This window comes from Nicotiana tabacum, chromosome 4, assembly GCF_000715075.1.
Source record: "Nicotiana tabacum cultivar K326 chromosome 4, ASM71507v2, whole genome shotgun sequence".
NCBI lineage: Eukaryota > Viridiplantae > Streptophyta > Magnoliopsida > Solanales > Solanaceae > Nicotiana > Nicotiana tabacum.
In genome coordinates, this window is record NC_134083.1 from 28741867 (window position 1) to 28750995 (window position 9129).

At 36.7% G+C, this 9129-nt stretch overlaps 1 pseudogene; it reads left to right on the forward strand.

Moving 5' to 3' along the window:
• Window positions 1-802: 802 nt before the first annotated feature.
• Window positions 803-7662, forward strand: LOC142179844 (agmatine deiminase-like; annotated as a pseudogene).
• The last annotated feature ends 1467 nt before the right edge of the window (window positions 7663-9129 follow it).

Here is a 9129-nt window from a genome sequence, read left to right on the forward strand (position 1 = left end):
CCAAACCTAACAATGGGAAGGCTGTCATGGATTCAAATGTAGCTGATTGTGATGACTCTGATTTCTCACTAGTTACAACTGAGCCATTCAAACCATCTGACATATCGCTGATGGATTCAGCTTGTCGCTATCATATGTGTCCCAACAAGGACTGGTTCGTTAATTTTCAAGAAGGAAAATGTGGAGTTATTCACACCGCGAATAACAATCCTCTTACCGCATATGGTAATGGTTCAATCCTATTAAGGAACCATGATGGATTGATAAGAACATTAACAGATGTTCGATACGTAGGAGCCTTAGAGTCAAAGGGGCTCAAAGTTGTTGCAGAAAATGGGATAATGAGAATATGCTCCGGTGCACTAGTGGTAATGAAGGGAATTCGGCGAAATAATAACATGTACCACTATTACGGTAGTACAGTTATTGGGATAGCAACAGTGACATCCAGTGGTGATAAGGAGGCAGAAGCAACCAAGCTATGACACATGCACTTGGGACATGCTGGAGGAAAATCCTTGAAGATTTTATGAGATCAAGGATTGTTAAAAGGAGTAAAGACTTGCAATTTGGAGTTTTGTGAGCATTGTGTCAAGGGAAAACAGACAAGGGTTAAATTTGGAACAACAATCCATAATACTAAAGGTATTTTGGATTATGTTCACTCTGATGTTTGGGGTGCTTCCAACACACCTTCATTAGGTGGGAAACACTATTTTGTAATCTTTATTGATGTCTTTTACTAGAGAGTATGGGTGTATACTATGAAAATCAAATATGACGTGCTGGGATTTTTTCTCAAATGGAGGCGATGATAGAGACTCAAGCAGGCAGAAAGATAAAGTGTCTTCGCACAGATAATAGTGGAGAATACAAAAATGATCTTTACAATAAGATTTGTGAAGATGATGGCATTTTGAGATATTTCACCGTCAAAAATACACCACAACAGAATGGAGTGCCAGAACGCATGAACCGGACTTTGCTGGAGAAGGTTCGGTGTATGTTGTCCAATGCTGGCTTGGACAAAGAATTTTGGGCTGAGAAAATAACATATGCATGCCACCTCATTAATCGTCTACCATCTGCTGGTATTAGAGGCAAGACACCATTTGAAAAATGGTATGGAAAACCTGCTGAAGATTATAATTTTTTGCATGTGTTTGGCTCAATTGCATACTATCATGTGAAAGAGTCAAAATTTGATTTGAGGGCAAAGAAAGCTATATTTATGGGGATTAATTCTGGAGTCAAAGGATACCGATTATGGTGTCCAAAGACAAGAAAAATTATATTTAGCAGAGATGTTACCTTTGATGAATCTGTCATAACAGATAAGGTGACAGTTGAAGATGTCAAACAAACTGATGGTGCTTCAAAGTAGGTGGAGTTTGAGGGAAAATTAATTCTCCTAACATAGGGAGAAAACGAGAAAACGATAGAAGATTTTCCCCCGGAAGAAGAGTCAGTGGAAGGGGAGATTCCAAGTCAGGAACCCCAACAACAACTTGACTCAATAGCAATCGGCAAGCCAAAAAGAACAATAAAGAAACCTGTTCGTCTCATAGAGACGGTGGCTTGTGCAGCCTCAATTGTAGCTGATGGTGTTCCTACCACTTATAAAGATGCAGTCCAAAGTTCAGAAGAAGATAAGTGGAGGATTGCCATGAATGAAGAAATACAGTCCCTTCATTAAAATTGCACATGGAAATTGGCCAATCTCCCTAAGGGCAAGAAAGTAATTGGGTGCAAATGTGTATTTGTAAAGAAAGAAGGATTTCCTAACCAAGAAGTTGTTTGCTACAAAGCAAGATTGGTGGACAAAGGGTATGCTCAAAAGGAGGGAACTGATTACAATGAGGTATTTTCTCCAGTCGTGAAACACTCCTCCATTAGAGTTTTGTTGGCTTTGGTAGCACAGTTGAATTTGGAACTAGTTCAGTTAGATGTAAAAACTGTATTTTTACATGGAGACTTGGAAGAGGAAATCTATATGACTCGGCCAGAAGGATTCAAAGTTGATGAAAAGGAAAATATGGTGTGCAAATTTGAAAAATCATTGTACGGATTGAAACAATCTTCTAGACAATGGTACAAACGATTTGACAAGTTTATGTTGCGGCAGAAGTACAGAAGAAGCAAATACGATCACTGTGTGTATTTGCACAAGCTTGAAGACGGATCCTTCATATATCTTTTCCTATACGTTGATGATATGTTGATAGCTTCCAAAAGTCAAGAGGAAATTGAGAAGTTGAAGATTCAACTAAGAAAGGAGTTTGAGATGAAGGATTTGGGTGAGGCAAAGAAAATTCTTGGCATGGAGATAAAAAGAGACAGACATTCGAAGAAACTTTATCTATCTCAGAAAGAATAATTAAAGAGAGTAATAGATCGATTTGGCATGAATAAGAACACGAAGTCGGTTAGCACTACTCTTGCTCCTCACTTTAAGCTTAGTGTTGCTATGTCGCCGAAGAATGAAGTTGAACGAGAATATATGTCAAGAGTGCCATATGCGAATGCCGTTGGTAGCTTGATGTATACAATGGTTTGCACAAGACCTGATATTTCACATGCTATCGGAGTTGTAAGAAGGTATATGCATGATCCAGAAAAAGAGCATTGGCAAGCTGTGAAATGGATTCTACGGTATATTCGTAATACTGTAGATGTTGGATTGATTTTTGAGCAGGAAGATAGTCAGTATCTGATTGGATAATGTGACTCGGATTATGCAGGTGATTTGGACAAGCGTAGATCAACTACTGGTTATGTTTTCACTTTTGCAAATGCACCAGTTAGTTGGAAGTCTACTTTACAGTCAACATTTGCTTTGTCTACTACTGAGGCAGAGTACATGGCAATTACGGAGGCTGTAAAGGAGGCAATTTGGCTTCAAGGGTTGCTTAGAGAGCTTGGTATTGGTCAAGAAAGCATCACACTATTTTGTGATAGTCAGAGTGCTATCTAATTAGCAAAGAATAAGTTTATCATAAAAGGACGAAGCACATTGATATTCAATATCACTTTGTACGAGATATTATAGAAGAAGGTGAGTCATGGTGCAGAAAATTAGGACTACAGACAACCCTGTCGATATGCTAACAAAAGTAGTGACTGCGATCAAGTTTTAACATTGTTTGAACTTGATTAACATTGTTGAACTTTGAAGATTGAAGTTGAAGACACAATCAAAATTTATCAGAGAAAATTAAAAAAGTCGAATCTTGCCAAAGTGAAGCTATCTTTAGATATAGTAGTTGTGATTTAATCACTCTCTATATATTCGGCTTCTGCAACAATTACAGCATGCACCATTCTATGAGGGCATGAGGCATTCAATACGGATACTGCATGCCAGCCGAATGGGAACCCCACTCTCAGTGTTGGATGGGTTGGCCTGTGAGTAATCTCTGTTATTCCTCTACTTTAACAAGTCTTTACCTTTGATGTTTGTTTTTATGGTTTAAAAGCTAATATTTCTGAGGATTTTCATTTGGGTGGCTGTTTTCTTGAAATGAAGCACTTCGTGGCTCAAGATTTTGGCTAAATCTCTAGGCATCATGAAGGAGAAGCGATGAAATCTGCACAGAGTTTATGTGAAAAATTATAGGGAGTCTTGGAAATTTTTGGATATGGACTAATATATGGTTATGCAAATTTTTTGTGTACGTAGATGGGGTAAATTCTTTCAAGTTCTCTCAAGTTTCAATTTTGTAGATAAGCACAATGTTATGCCTTTCAAATTTGGTAATGAAATTCAGTAATAACATTAAAGAGCTGCATTGCATCAATAGCATGCCTATTAGGATCAGCGATATGGTTGAGAATGGGGCGGGGTTTCACATTCATGACATTCTGAGATTCATATATTATATGTATGGTTGACATCTTGAAATCTATATTACTCGGACTCTTCAAAAATATTATTGGGTGCGTGTCGGATCCTCCAAATTTAGTACATTTATAGAGGATCCGACACGAGTGCGGCATCACTTTTGGAGAGTCCGAGCAACATAGCTTGAAATGACTGTCTTTATGCTTAGAGTAATTCTTTTCATGTTGATTTCCCTTTCTGTTATTTGTTTACTTGGTTTTCCATAGATCATGGTATTTAAATCCTTTATTTCATCAGAAAACAGGAGAAGGGAAAGGACTGTTTACTTATAGCTTTGTTTTTGAGCTATAAGAGCATCCAGATATAACTGGCGAGACCATTGCAGTGCATGTTCAGCCTCTATTTGCCAATATGGTATCTGCTATTTCAAGATTTGAACCTGTAACAGTCTGTGCTAGTGCTGCTCAGGTTGTCAACTTTGGGAAGGCACCAAAAAGCTTTCTTGGAAAGTCATGATAATTCTTCTTAAGTACTAAAACTAATCATATCATTATATGAACGGTGGAAAAATGCCCCACAGCAGTTACCGAAACACATCAGGGTTGTGGAGAAGTTTCGGGATATCGGTCCAACTGTGAGCTTCTCTTTCCTTTATGTAAAGTCATGGTCATTTACTTTTCATATCACATTAAAAGAAAATTAAAAGAGATTTTACACTTTTATCTGTATAGGTTGTCATCAGAAATAGCATAGATAGTTCAGAAAGTCAGGAGTCAAGTGTTGCAAGAATTGAGTTGGACCTTCAGTAGCTGGGGTTGTAAGGATTTGATCCTCACTTTTGATTCTATCATGTTTCATGATGATTTTCTTATGCTGCTATTTTTTTTACTCGCATTAATGTTATCAGTTGGTGTATCATGTGCTAGGAATAACCATGCATGAAATACTATAACATTTCTGCCTGTTGACAGAAAAAATGCCTCCATGTTTTGCTCAATAAGCAAATTGTATTTGGTATCCATTTAAAGTACATGATATCCTAGAGCTCAACTGACTGTAGCATGCCTCTTCAAAGTTTCCACGTTTTTCCAAATTTACTTCTGCTGCTTTTATTTTGGTGTGTTTGTTGCTGTAATTTTAAAATGCATATATATCCTTATTTTGTCTTTGCGTTAATAATAAGCTTCTTCAAGCTATATCCAGTAATGCATGATTTCATAGGTCTATCTTGAACCTTTCGATTGCTTTCTTGTCTACAAGAAATGTTCATTATGGTTATACTGCAAATTTCCAGGTATTGATGATGGCTTTTAAAAGGACTGGAGTCTTGACCAACATGTTGCAAGAAAGGTATGTAAAATTCTAGTGTTGTGGATGTGTCAGTTTGAAAGTAACTATTTGAAATTATGTACTCATCCAGTTTCTTTCTGCTTTTGTCCTATTAGGTTTTGACAATTGAAAAGATTCCTAGGTTTCCCCAATCTGTGGTTCTTGAAGGTGGAAGCATTCATGTTACTGGAGAAGGTGAATACACATTTGTTATTTAGTGGCATCAGTTTCTTTATAGTTTGAATGCCAACCTCATTCTCCATGACATGAGAAAGGTATATAAGCAGACAGATGATAGTTTGAACCTTAAAACAAACTTGAAATAATCTGCACATAAGAAATTATACAAAAAAAAAAAATGACCAGCCTAAAACCATTGCTTCTTCTCCATATAAACACTACTTATTAACGATTCTTGTACTGAATATAACATTACCTTTGAGGTTGGGGCTGTTTGGATTTCAAAACCAAAGAGTTCATCTGGTTTGTAAATCACACAAACCCCTCCTTTGGTTTCTGTAACAGAAGGGAAAAAATGTTGTCTTACGAAAATCAGTGAGCTGCAAAAATACCTTTGAATACAGCACTTTATGAAGTTCCACGTTAGCCTCCGTTGGACTTTTTTCTTTTCTTCAACAAAGTCTTTTTCTTTTCTTTGGGAAATACGTTTAGTAGCAAATAAAGATGTTCAGTTGGTTTTAGTCTAGTAATATACCCATATGAAAGCCTCAAAATATGCTTTATGAAACCAAATCTCTACACGACTACACCCACATTTATTTTCCAAAACAAAAACCAAGAGCAATTCTCCCAAACCAATCGAAAAATTAAACTGTTATGATACAAGCGCAACCAGAAAATATTTACTTTGGCAAGTTCAATATTAAATACTAGTAACAACATGTTTTGTTGTGCTAATAAAATAGGAAAGAGCCTTTGCTGCTAATTGGCCTCAATTTGATACATCCATTATCCTCAAATTGTACCCTGTCAGATTCAGCTACAAGTTGTATTATTATTAAATACTGACAACCATATGCATTCTCTGCAAATAGTTAGTAGAGTCAAATTGTGTCCTTGATCTGCTTGTACATTTTTTAATGGACATGTGTCAAAGATTAACAGTCCTACAGACAAGTTCTATCCAGAAGTTGAATCAATGATTTACACATAGGACGAACAACCTTGAGAACTTTAAGACCTCACTGTATAATTAGCATTTATCATATATCTGCATGTTCTCATGTGGAGACCTATTTAGACCTTTCGGTGCAATTATCTTTCATAATCTGCCTTCATTAACCTATTATTAGGTGTCAAACCAAGTTTTGTAAGATTTTCAGAATTGAACCTAACATGGGAAAAAAGTTTGCACCAGATATTAATCAATACTTGGTATGGTATCTCTTTCCTTAGACTACTTGCATGTCATCTCTTGGAAGTCTTGTGTTGTCCGTTAACAATAACTTTTGTCACACCTGGGATGCTTTTAATTAAGGTAGCACATATAATCAAATTTTATGTGAGATGTTTCTAGTTCAATACCATATCATGTTGTATCGGGAACTTCATTCTTTCATCTCGAAATAATCATGTTCCGTAAACAATTTTGCTTTCCTAGGATCATCTGATGCTACCATAACCTTCCAAAAACACTGTAAGAACTATTAGTCATATAAAACTGTTAATTTATACGCAACAAATGGCAATGTACTAGTTCAAAGTATTGGTGGTTTTATTAGTTATGTTTGGAGTTTGGCGCTGGCAATTGGGAAGAGCAGGCAAAAGGCTTGATGATGACTGAGAATAGCAACAGCGTACTACTCTGTTTCTTGTTCTTTTCTTTCTTCTTTTTCTTCGCCTTGTTTTTTTTTCTTTCGATATTTTTGTGGGAGTTTTCCCAGCTGAACATGTTATACTTGTGTATATGTTTCACCTTTTTCTTTTCTTTAGTTCTTTATTGTTGTTATTATCATCATCCTCATCAGGCTATCATAATCGTGAGAAGTGAGCAACTAGACTTTAGTTTCCTTTTGATGCTGCAGGTGATGAAACAAATGATCGTATTGACAACATGTGTTGTTTTGTTAAGCCTGGTGTTATCCTATTGTCTTGGACTGATGATTAGTGACCCTCAGTATGAGAGATCAGTGGAAGCCCTTTCTGTTCTTGAAAATACTGCAGATGTTAATGGTAGAAAAATACAAGTGATCAAGCTCCATATACCTGGGCCACTCTATATGACAAATGAGGAGGCGGGTGGACTATCTCGGGTAAACTGTCGGTGCCATTTTTCTAACACCGCAAACTTGTCAAAATAGCCAATGCATCTTATGTTAAAATGGGTGAATATCATTCAGACATGCCGCTCTGTTTCACTGCTTTTTGGTCAATCTTTCTGATTCGTTCTAATATTGTCAAACCAGGATGGTGATGCTAAAGCAAAAACTTCGGGAAGGTCTGTTATATTAGATCTGTGTACTCAGATGTAAGAGAACATAGCAGCAGTGTTGAAACAAACCGAATAACAACCAAACCAACTAGCTATATTGATTCACTGAACGAGATTACAAATAACTGAAAATTGCAATGAAACAGTAAAGTATGATTGACAGATAACAGAGAGGGATGAGAGTACAGAAATACACCATAGAAGAAGAAGATGAGAATCTTAGACATAAAGAGATGAGAAGCTTAGACATAAAGAGATGAGAAGTACAGAGCTTTTCACATAACATTTTGCCTAATCTTCAAACCCAGACGATAACCCCTTTTATTCACGTAGTCACGTGCTTCCTTAACCTGGATCTCAGACAAATCTTTTGTTGGGCTTTCTAAATCTTGGAACTCTTCGCGGTTTAGCCCCCGGCCCAGCAACCTCTGTACAAATATCTGGCCCATACACTTTATTTGAGTTATCTTGGTTCACAACAATACTCCCGCCCTAAAAAAGAACCTTGTTCTCAAGGTTCGAGTAGAGCCACACTAACATTATATTAGTGAATATGTCAGGACTTGAATATGTGTCAAGAGCTGACCAATGTCTATCAACCTTAAGAATTGATGAATCAAATTTAGTGCCCGTTGCCACTTCTAAATTACCAAGAGGAAAAGCAGAAGCCACAAATCTAAAAATTGCTTCTTGTTCCTTCACCCTAAGTGCAACAATTTCCATTACCTTCTTTATACCAAGAGAGCCATGAGAACCAGTAACACTTACTAGTTCATAGCAATAAGACTGATTGAACTAGTCAAATGATTCAGGATCCCCCAACTTACCTTTTGTTCATCTCCGCGGGTACTGCATAGAGAAGATATAAACAATGATGATTCTGTTCAAGAACTAAAAATAATAATTCTTGAGATCTTTCAAGGAGAAGCGTTTCCTTTTCGACACTAGATACTCTTCTAGACTTGTCAAACTGAGCCTCCAGAAATATACCACAACAACTTGAATTGTCAGTTTGTACTATTTTGGCATTGCTACTTGTTATTACTCTGTATTTATAAAATAATTCTGGAGAAGATAAAATAACATATAAACAGAAATATAAAAGAAACAGAATTTAATCCGAGCCCACTGAATTCATAGTATTTTCTTAAGGAATTTAATCCCCTCATAGTACCCAAGGTTATGGATTATTTCCTCCCATGATAGAACGAATTACACACTGGTGTAGCGATATTTTAAACCCCTATGGTTCAGCGAACACAAAGATCGGTAGCAAATCACACTTACTGTTGCTTTGTTTGTAGTTAAAACAATGCAGAAGAAAGGAGGAGAAGTCAGAAATTCGTATGAAAAATCTAAGAGAATGGACTGGTATTTATAGCCAATGTTGAGCTCAAACTGAAGAGGTGCAACTCTTCAAAACTTAAGAGGTGCAACTCTTCAAATCCGAAGAGGTGCAAACTGTTTCTTCAAATCTGAAGAGGTGCAAACTGTTTCTTCAAATCCG